The following is an 11,611-nucleotide window of genomic DNA, read 5'->3' on the forward strand; positions in this document are numbered from 1 at the left end:
GTGGTGTTTGCATGAGTCAATGTCAAGGTGAACGGAGAGAGTATTTATAGTAAGTGGGTGAAAGGTGTGTGTCAACACGTCCTATGGTCTCTGTCATTGGTTCATACCGTGAGATCATTCTATACGCCCTCGTGTCGCCTTCAGAGCGTCCCCCTTCGGTTGGGTTTTATGCAGTTGATCAATATTAAGGTGAACTCCAAAAATGGATAGGGTCGCTTTATATTTTTCCCCAATCGGATTTTTTTCCTTTGGATTGGCCTTTTGGGACGGAACTCTAGGGCTTAAAATGGCGGGTCACACTTAGGGAAGATTGTTAAGTAAGTTAATGATCTCTTGGCCAAATCAATGATGGCTAGTCGTTATAGAAGCAACAGTTGTTCTGGTATTAATGACTGGTTGAGAACTTCTCGATTCAGAGAATGGATAACTGACATCCCTTCAGCGACTTTTGTCCTAAACCTTTGAAGTGTCATTGCGAAATTAGATGTCACACTGGGTTCATGTTAGTTTTGCTAAAACCTTATTGGATGTTGTTTTGTTTTACAACGGGTATTTGCTTAAAACCTAACGTAGGTCAACGTATTTTTGTTTTCAGAAACTTGTTAGTATTTCCGTTTAAATCTTTTAAAAATGATTGATTATTTACAGTGGAAAGAATCGTGTGAAACAAATTTTGTGGCAAACGACCTCCATCTCACTACTCTTCAAAAGAAGAGACGAGACAGTAAATATGATTTATTGGTCTTGGAGACATGTTTGGTAGATAATGATGATTCTGCCTGGATCCTCGATTCAGGTGCTACTAATCATGTCAGCTCCTCTTACCAAGGATTCAGTTCCTGGAAAATGTTGCCACAGGGAGAGATGACTCTTCGAATCGGTACTGATGACGTTGTGTCGGTTGTTGCTGTAGGCAGGCTGAAGTTATTTGTTGACAAGAAACGTTATCTATTACTGGATAATGTTTTTATAGTTCCTCATATTAAGAGGAACTTAATCTCGATTTCTTTTCTCATTGAACAAGGATACATCGTCTCCTTTTCTGGGAATAAAGTGTTTATTTTCAAGAATGGAATGGAGATTGGTTATGGTTCAATGGAAAATAACTTATATGTACTACGGTCATTAGTCATAAAAGCCTTATTTAACATTACAATGTTCAGTATGGCAATAACAGCTAAAAAACCAAAGGTTTCTCCTAAGGAAAATTCCCATCTTTGGTATCTAAGGTTAGGTCACATCAACCTCAATAGGATTGAGAAGATGGTGACCTAAAGAGTTTAGAAGAAAACTCCTTGTCGATATGTGAATCATGCCTCGAAGGCAAGATGACCAAACGACCTTTTACTGGAAAAGGTTACAGAGCCAAGGAAGTCTTGGAACTTGTACATTCAGACCTTTGTGGTCCGATGAAATGTTAAGGAGCTCGAAGTGGGTAATGAAATTTCATCTCTTTCATAGATGATTATTCACAGGTTGGGTATCTCTTCCTAATAGCAAATAATAATCTGAAGCCCTTGACAAGTTCAAAAGAGTAAGGCTGAAGTTGAAAACATGTTAAGTAAGAAAGGTAAAACACTACGATCTGATGCGTGGTGGAGAGTAATAATGGACCTCAGATTCCAAAACTATATGATAGAAACATGGATTCAGCGTCCCAACTCTTGGCCCCTGGTACACCTCAGCAGAATGGTATATCAGAAAGAACAAATAGAACCTTGTTGGACATGGTTCAGTCTATGATGAGTTATGCTCATCTTCCAGACTCGTTTTGGGGTTATGCAGTGTAGACTGCATGTTATATCCTGAACAACGTTCCCTCGAAAAGTTTTCTAAAACACCTTTTGAGTTATGGAGAGGTCGTAAAGGCAGTTTACGCCTCTTCAGGATTTGAGGCTGTCCAGCACATGTGCTAACGACTAACCCAAAGAAGTTGGAATCACGTTCGAAGGTTTGCCTCTTTGTAGGCTACCTAGAGGAAACGAAAGGAGGATACTTCATGATCCGAGTGAGAATAAAGTGTTTGTTTCCACTAATGCTATCTTCTTGTTGGAAGACCACATGAGGGATCATAAGCCACGAAGTAAGCTCATTTTACATGAGATCTCAAGTGGGACTGAGACTGCTGAGGGTTCAACAAGAGTTATTGAACAGGCCGCTAGATCAATAAGAGTTGTTGAGGGTGGGTCAACGGAGCGGCAGGCGCGCGAGACAGCTTCGAATCGGGTCGGACAGAGTGGGCTAAAAAATCGGGCAGGTCGCGGAATGGGTCGGAGCGCTGGTTGACAGCTAGCGCGTGCGGGTTGCGAAGAACCGGGTCGGATCTGAGAGCTCGTCTCGGGTCTGGGTGCAGCCTTCTCAGGTCTGGGGTAATATTTGGGTCTGTAAGCCTTTTTTCCTTCATTTTGAAGCTGTCCTCTCTCTCGGAACCAAGCAATTACATCCTAACTTCAACTCTAATGACTCTAGAAAATTTACAAACCCTTTTTCACACATTAATGCTCATAAACATGTAGGCAATTACAAATTAATACTACAAAAAAAAAAACTTAATTTAATTGTCAAAACCTAAAAACCATTTTAGTTTCCAAACTCAATTTTATCTAATAAATTGATACCCACCACATGCAATTGAGTAAAACTAAAGCATGCTCTAATACCACATGATGGAAAAGTCGGCATGCGCAGCGAAAATAAGAATCGATTTTACTCTAATTGCTCAAATTAACATGCAACCCTAAATGAATTAATTAGGGTTATTTTGAAATAATACCTTTGAAGCTCTCAAAACTCATCTATCTCTGCTCGAACATGAACCAGACAACCACTAGAGTTGACCTACTATCCTCTGGATTCATAACCGAGTTATGGGACCCAATGGATGAAGAACCCGAGAGAGAGAAAAAGATGGAAATAGAAGAAGGGATTTTGGGTTAGGATTGAGTTTTTTTTAACCCAATTTTAGAAAACTATTTTGGCAAAAAGTCCAAAAGTCTTTAATCCAAAATCACAAGCCCAGAAAAGGGCCATGCAAAATTGCATGAAATAACTTCATAAAATCTCAACACCTAGAATCCACTATCTAAGTGGGCTTAATGTCTCCACTATAAGTCAACACCTAACCCACCAAGCCCACTATTTTGTTAGTGGAATTATCCAACAAAAGTTTGGATTTCCCACTAACTTTAGTCAAAGGGCAAAATAGTCATTTGGTCAAAGTCAAACTTTGACCAAAAAGTCGACATTTTGACTTTTTATGATTTTTTCTGTGTTGACTAATTTTGACCTCCCGAGCATGAATCCGCATTCATTTTCTCAAAATTCAAATCACATTTGAATATAAGGTCGGTCAAAGTTTGACTTTTCAAAGTCCAAAGTCAACTCTTTGACTTTCTACATCTTTCGCCATTTCCATTATTTATGAGCTTCCGGAGTATGAACGTATACATATTCTTGAATATTTAAATCACATTTAAATATTAAAGTTGTATCTCTAAACTAAAAACCCGACCACGATATCACATATATACTTGTCGGTTTCTCTCTCTTCACCTTATTCGAACAATTCGAATTATTCTATCATACTGTTCTAAGTTTATTCCATATGAGCTAGTAGGGGAACCTAATGGACCTATAGATCATGGGCTCCAACGATCCGAGATTAGCTGGCTAAACTCTTTAGATGGAGGTAATCAACATTCATTAACTAACGGGTCATTCCACTATAGTCCTGTAGTTGCACTCCCCTCACTATAGATATATTTATGTCCATATGATATAACCATGATTAGTAAGTTAATCCTTTATAGGTTGCTCGTAATCTCGGCTGGGTCATAAAAACCGTTTTACCCCTAAGACTACATCTTATTCCTTAAGTTCCACTAATTCTCTAATGAACAATTGGTTTAAGGTTCAACCTATTAACCGAACCCTTCTCGGGCCAATGAGAGAGTGGGGCCCCTTTTTCAATACTTGGATTCAGTACTAAAGGGAAAAACCTATCTACTATCCCTATAACGGGTAGGAGTAAATTCCATCTTGCACCCTATGTTCTCAACTATCCACCTGATCTTACCCCTGAAATGGGAGGCTTATTGGGCCAGCGATAATGAGCTGCCCTCACCTATGCAAATCTAAGGATAATTCCGAGTGAACAGGAGTTCATAGTTAGCTCAGGATTAAGATTAAGTTACCTAGGTCATCAAATAACGAAATAGTCAATTTTATATATTAAACGGCATTTAGAACGTAAAAGTGACTATTTTATGGTTCAGTCTTATGTAAACTCTTTACATAGGATGCCCCCATTTTCATGTCTCCACATGAACGGTTTAGGATCACATCGTTTGTACTAACTACAAAATGGGCCGCATCCATAATGTCCCCAAAATAAGGCGCCCAACCTTATTCATATACTATAGACCATTTTGGCTATATATATTTGAATTTGATCCACATTTATGTCACTACATAAAGTTCAAACTTAAACTTAATAGCCTCGGATCCTTAGTTTATTGGATTCATGAATATAGAATTTAAATTTACTAAAGATTTTCAATAACAGCTTTATTGAACAAGAATGTGATATTACAAACTACGAGTTTAGGACATAAAATCCAATAAGGGCGTCCTATGCAATGAGATTGCATAAGACCGGACCAAGAAATAAGTTACTCTTACTTTATAACGTTGTTTACGGTTTAAAGCTGACGATTTCAAAGCGATGACCTAGGTAACTTGACTTTAATTTTGAGTTACTATGAACTTCTGTTTATTCGAATTATCCTTAGATTTGCATGGGTGAGGGTTGGCTCAACAATGCCGGCCTAAAAAATCTCCCATTTCAGAGGTAAGATTGGGTAGATAGCTAAAGACATAGGGTGCAAGATGAAACTTACTCCTATCCACTTTTAGGGATAGTAGAGAGGTTGTTCCCTTAAGTGCTGACTCCGGATCTTGAACAAGGGGCCCCCACCCTCTCATTAGCTCGAGAGGGCCTTGATTTAGTGATTAGATCACAAATCAGTTGTTCATTAGAGGATCAATGGGACTTAAGTAGCAAGATGTAATCTTTGGGGTAAACCAGCTTTTGGCCCAACCGTTATTACGAACAACCTGTGAAGAGTTAACTTACTAATCATGGCCATATCGAGTGGACATTATATATCTACAATGAAGGGAGTGCAACTACTGGGCTTTAGTGGAGTGACCCGATAGTTAACGAATGGTGGTTAATTAGGTTAAAGAGTTTAGCTATACAAGTCTGTTTTACGCTTCTCCACACTACTGATCCTCCGTTAAGAGTGAACACTGATCCAAATGTAGACTTTCTAGCATCTAACACTAGAAAGGCTATCTTGACATCCATCTGCCAAATTTCATAGTCATAAAAGGTGGCAATGGATAAGAGTATTCTAATCAACTTAAGCATGGCAACGGGAGAGAAAGTTTCTTCATAGTCCACTCCCTCTCTCTAGGTATAACCCTTTGCCACAAGTCGAGCCTTAAAATTCTGTATTTTACCGGCTTGGTCTCGTTTTCTCTTGTAGATCCACTAACAACCAATTGGTTTTACATCATTTGGTTGACCTACAAGTTTCCAGACAGAATTGAAGTATATAGACTCCATTTCGAGGTCCATGGCTTTGACTCATTGATCACGGTTCACATCTTTCATCGCCTATTTATAGGTCGATGGATCCTCTATGTCGTCATCAGGTATGACGACTTGTGTTTCTATTAAACCCAAGTAACGGTCAGGCTGATGAACAACCCTCCCACTACATCGAGGCATTCTTAACTCTTGAGAATGATGTGACTGACCAGATGTACTAGTTTTATCTACTACTTTAGTATAATAACTAGCTCTATCTGTAGCGTCTTTTGAAATTTCTTTCAACACTATTTTACTGCTTGGTTGACAATTTCTAATGTGGTCTTCCTCTAGGAATGTGGCATTTGTTGATACAAATACCTTGTTTTCTTGAGGATGATAAAATAGACCACCCGTTGTTTCTTTTGGATAATCTACAAATAGGTATAACTTTGAACAATGTTCCAATTTCTTGGGATTTTGTACCAACACATGTGTTGGGCAACCCCAAATTCTAAAGTGACGTAAACTACTTTTACGCCCTTTCCATAACTCATAAGGTATTTTTGAAATACTTTTAGAGAGAACATTGTTCAAAATATGGACAGCAGATTCAAGTGCATATCCCCAAAAGGAATCAGGCAATTGAGCATAACTCATCATAGAGCAAACCATATCTAATATAGTTCTGTTTCTTCTTTCTGATACACCATTCTGCTGAGGTGTACTAGGTGCAGAGAGTTGTGACTGGATCCTGTTTTCTATCAAATAGTCTTGGAATCGTATGTCCATATACTCTCCACCTCGATCTGATCGAAGTATCTTTATCGTTTTACCTAATTCATTCTCAACTTCAGCCTTATATTCTTTGAACTTTTCAAGAGAATTGGACTTGTGATGAAGCAGATAAACATGACCATGCCTTGAATAATCATCAATAAAACTGATGAAATATTCATACCCACTCGAGTCTTGACATTCATTGGTCCACAAAGGTCCACAAAGATCTTTTAAAATTACTAAAGATTTTCAATAACAACTTTATTGAACAAGAATATGATATTACAAACTACGAGTTTTAGGACATAAAACCCAACAGGGGCATCCTATGCAATGAGATTGCATAAGATCAGACCAAGAAATAAGTCACTCTTACTTTATAATGTTATTTACAGTTTAAAGCTAACTATTTCAAAGCGATGACCTAGGTAACTTGACTTTAATCCTGAGTTACTATGAACTTCTATTTGTTCGGATTATCCTTAGATTTGCATGGGTGAGGGTTGGCTCAACAGCGCCAGCCTAATAAATCTCCCATTTCAGGGATAAGATCGGGTAGATAGCTAAATACATAGGGTGCAAGACGAAACTCACTCCTACCCACTTTTAGGGATAGTAGAAAGGTTGTTCCCTTAATTGCTATCTCCGGATCTTGAACAAGGGACCCCACCCTTTCATTGGCCCGAGAGGGCCTTGATTTAGTGATTGGATCACAAATTAATTGTTCATTAGAGGATCAATGGGACTTAAGTAGCAAGATGTAATCTTTGGGGTAAACCAGCTTTTGACCCAGCCATTATTACGAATAACCTGTGAAGGGTTAACTTACTAATCATGGTTATATCAAGTGGACATAATATATCTACAGTGAGGGGAGTGCAACTACTGGCCTTTAGTGGAGTGACCCGATAGTTAACGAATGGTGGTTAATTAGGTTAAAGAGTTTAGCTATACAGGTCTGTTTTACACTTCTCCACACTACTGCTCCTCCGTTAAAAGTGAACACTGATCCAGTTGTAGACTTTCTGGCATCTTTATCAATATTGAAATCAGAGTTAGTGTATCCAGTAAGAATCAAATCCTTAGCACTATACACGAGCATGTAGTCCCTAGTTCTCCTAAGATACTTTAAGATGTTCTTAACGGCAGTCCAATGATCACGTCCAGGATTAGACTGGTATCTACTGACGATCCCTACTGAGTAGCATATGTCAGGTCTAGTACATAACATTGCATACATCAGGCTTCCAACTGCGGAGGCATAGGGAATATTACTCATATCCTCAACTTCTTGAGGTGTCTTAGGACATTGTTCTTTCGACAGATGAATTCCATGTCTAAAAGGCAACAGACCCTTTTTGGAATTCTGCATTTTATATCTAGACAACATTTTGTCTATATAAGATGCTTGAGACATGGCTAGTGTCTTATTCTTGCGATTCCGAACACTTTGGATCCCAATAATATACTGCGCATTTCCTAAATGTTTCATTTTCTGATCCGCGAGGTGACGTTGATACCTATAGCAACTCTCAGACCCAATGACCCACTCCAACTCGACCCGGTTGACAGCGCAAGTGCGTGGCCCAGCCCGTTCAATGCTCCAAGCCCAAGTCCGTGTGGCCCACACCCGCATCAGTGTGCCAGTCCAAGCCATCCCACGACCCGTCGCACATCCCAGTTTGACCCGGTTCAGCGCCTGCTCCAGCCAACCCGTTGACCCGCACCTGCTCTATTTGACCCGATTTGGTAGCTCAGCCGTCTAGATGGTCTAGATCGGTCTAATTCGACTAGTTTGACCAATTTTGATCGGTTTTGGGTGATTTTTGCTGTTTTTTGTGTTTTTTAGACCGGTTCAAGCATTTTCAAGTGGTTCGAAGTGTTCAGAGGCTGGTTTTGGTTTATTATTGTAATAAGTTTAGCTTTTAGCTAGCTTAGGATACCAAAACTGATCCATTTTAGTGTGTTTATTTAATTATGCATTGTGAATGTATGAATTAAATAATTTATCTATTGTGTGCATATTGTATGTCATGTAGATTTAAAATCCCACCATAGGATAAGCATGTAATATGGATTGCAAGTATATTATAAGTGTTATAATGTATAGTATGCATGTGTAGGATTCCATGGTTTTTTTATATAAGTTGTTATATTAATGCATGGAATGAATGTTTATATAATTTTTTTATAAAGCATGTTAGATGCTTGTTATAGGTTTGTTGTCTTTTTATAAGTGTTATAAAAAGAGAGACTTTAAAATCTATAACTAAGAAAAGTTGCATGCTCACGTAGGTTAACCACTTGTTTTAATAGTTAAAATAGGTCGTTATTTTATAAAACCTGGGTTATAAACTCAACCGGTATATAATCCTGTCAAAGGCTGGGGGTACTTAAGTTGTCGGTCTACGAAACACCTCCTATTTAGGGGATTATGTCGAATAAATTAGCGTTGTTAACCAGTTTTATGAGTACACATGAACGGTGTGAGGTGTTAAAATTGATTATCACCTAGACATCATAGGTTAAATCCAATTATAAACGTTATACTTGGATAAACCACATAGACTTAGGTTGTTTAATTAGCTGAAACAACCTTAAGTAAATATTTATTCAAAAAAAATAGAACACTTTAGTGGGAGATCAATAACATATGGGATATGTTGTTCTTATCTCTCACGTCCCTACGAGTTCACACCGTGAGATCCATAGAACGCTTTGGGTCGATTTTTACTCGACTGCTCCATTTGAAAAGTGTTCGCATGGGTCAATAGCAAGGTGAATGGAGGAAGTGGTTCGTAGTAAGTAGGTGAAGGATATATGTTAACGTGTTCTTCAGTCTCTTCTGTTAGTTTGGACCGTGAGTTTCACTTGTTATTGTCTTTTGGTCGGCATTAGCTAGTCGCTAATCACAATTATCCTCTTGGAGGGTTGTAACATAGGATTCGGAACAACTCAAACTCCAGAAATGGATAGGATTTCTTAGCTCGTTTTTTAACTTTGACTCTCCAATTCAGTAGCATCGTTGGGGCTGCTAATCTCTGAGATTTAAAACTGGAGAGTTACACTTACAGAATTACTAAATGTTAGTAAGTTCTTGACCGAAAACAGTAGCTAAATGACTATCGAAATATGAGTTATTCTAGAGATAGTATTTAGTCAAGAATGTCTTGCTTTAGTGAAGGAGTATTTGACTACCCCTCGGTAGCACTTATTCTAACTCACTATAGTATCGTTGCAAATAAAATAATGAAATTTGGGCACATTATTACTTTGCTAAAATCTGATTGGGTTTAAAAGTAATTTATTAATTAGAATTTATTTATAATTTCAGCATGTTGAATTCCTCAAATTTATTCGTTTCTAACACTTTTAACGGTAAATAACCATAGAAATTGAATATAATAACATTTGGTGATTTAAACTATGCTTTAACCAAGGAATGTCCTCAATCTCCCTGTTTTTCTGCAAAGGCACTTGTCATTGAGACATGCTTAGTAGAAAATAATAAGTTAACCTGGATATTAGATTGAGGTGCTGCTAATCATATCTGTACTTTTGCTCAGGAAACTAGTTCCTGGAGACAATATACATAAGGTGAAGTAACCTTTAAGGTAGGGACCGGGGAGGTTGTTTCGGCTAAAGCAGTTGGAGATATAAAGTTATTTGTTGGAAATAGACACATTTTACTTGAAAATGTTTATTACATTCAATCCAATGGTCATGACGAAAACAACTGTCATCATTGGAATCTGTCAATTTATGTCTTCAATTTCAATTTGGGACAAATGTCTTTTTTATTGGTTCCAAATTTGACGATTTGTAATTTCGTCACTAATTTGGGAACTAACGTGACAATTTGTTATTAATCCAAAATTTCTCATTCAATACATATAATTAGCTCAAATCTCAATCATGTAAAAGTATTAGAAAATCTCACAAAAAATTGAAGAAATTTTCGAAAAGTATGTAGAAACTCACAAATATGAAAGACTCTCAATTAGAGAAAAAAATCACAAAACAACTCTAAGAGCTCAAGGAACATATTCAAAAGCACTTCCAAAAATGTTTCAAACTTTATTGTGTGATTTTTTTTTCCATGAAATTTCAGATATTTTCTTTTTAAATTTTTCGAGATTAAAGAGGAGAAGAAATCTAAATATCATTGTGACGTGTCCAAATCTAATTGGCTACAGAAGAAAATATTAGAAAGTAGTAACAAATATGATAAAATTTTGTGTTGCAAGTCAAATCATAAAAAGTTTAAAAGGAGGGATAAACTTTTGATTTCTTTTCATTTTAATTTAATAAGTATACGTATTATTTTAATTAATAGTCTACTTGTACAATCTTTTATCATCTAATATGAACAATTGGAATAATTTGATTCAAAGTGAAATTTAAAAAATCTTTTTTTCCAACTTAACATATGATTTGATTCAAAACTAAATCAAATTGGGATTTTGATCTAAATTTTCTCTATAAGGTTTTTGTACTAATTTGGTCTCTATATTTTTTACATTCATTTTTCTTCTTGTATTTTTATTTTGGTTATTGTGTTTTCAAATTTTGGTTTAATTTTTGTCTTTTGTACTTTCAAATTTCAAAATATTCATTTTTGGTCCTTTATTTTTTGAGAAAATGTCATTTTGGTATCTTAAAACCTAATAAAAAACGAAAATGAAATGATCGAATTAGTTTTTTTAAAAAAACAAAAATTATAAAAATCAAAATAGATATTTTAAAAATATAGAAACTAAAATAAATATTGTGAGTTGAGATACCATGTTAGAATTCAAAGTTAAATATTTTGTCAAAAAAAAAAATCAAAGTTAAATACAACGAGTTGATGTATGTATACATGTGGCGGTTTTCTTACCAAAGTTTCTCAATTTTTTTTTGAAGAGGAGAAAGCACTTACAGCTAGCCTATCGGCGTCAGCCAAGCTTCGACCGCGACTGCTCGTCGCTTCTGGCCGCACTAAAGATTTAAGGTATGAATAGCCCTTTTCCAGGTATAAATGAAATTCTGATCCAAGATTAAAAAATGAATGAGAAAAGGTATGTCATTTACATGTGAAATTATCCATTTAATCCAAAAATGTGCATGAGGGCTTGACGCTCCATGAAACCTTGTTCCTTCCTCTCGCTTCTTCCATTATTTTTTCTCATCAAATTTGCAATAGTTTCATCGATTTTTTTCTTCATTAGAATTCTTGCTCTTCCTTCTTCTTCTGGC

Source organism: Benincasa hispida, chromosome 5, assembly GCF_009727055.1.
Source record: "Benincasa hispida cultivar B227 chromosome 5, ASM972705v1, whole genome shotgun sequence".
Lineage (NCBI taxonomy): Eukaryota > Viridiplantae > Streptophyta > Magnoliopsida > Cucurbitales > Cucurbitaceae > Benincasa > Benincasa hispida.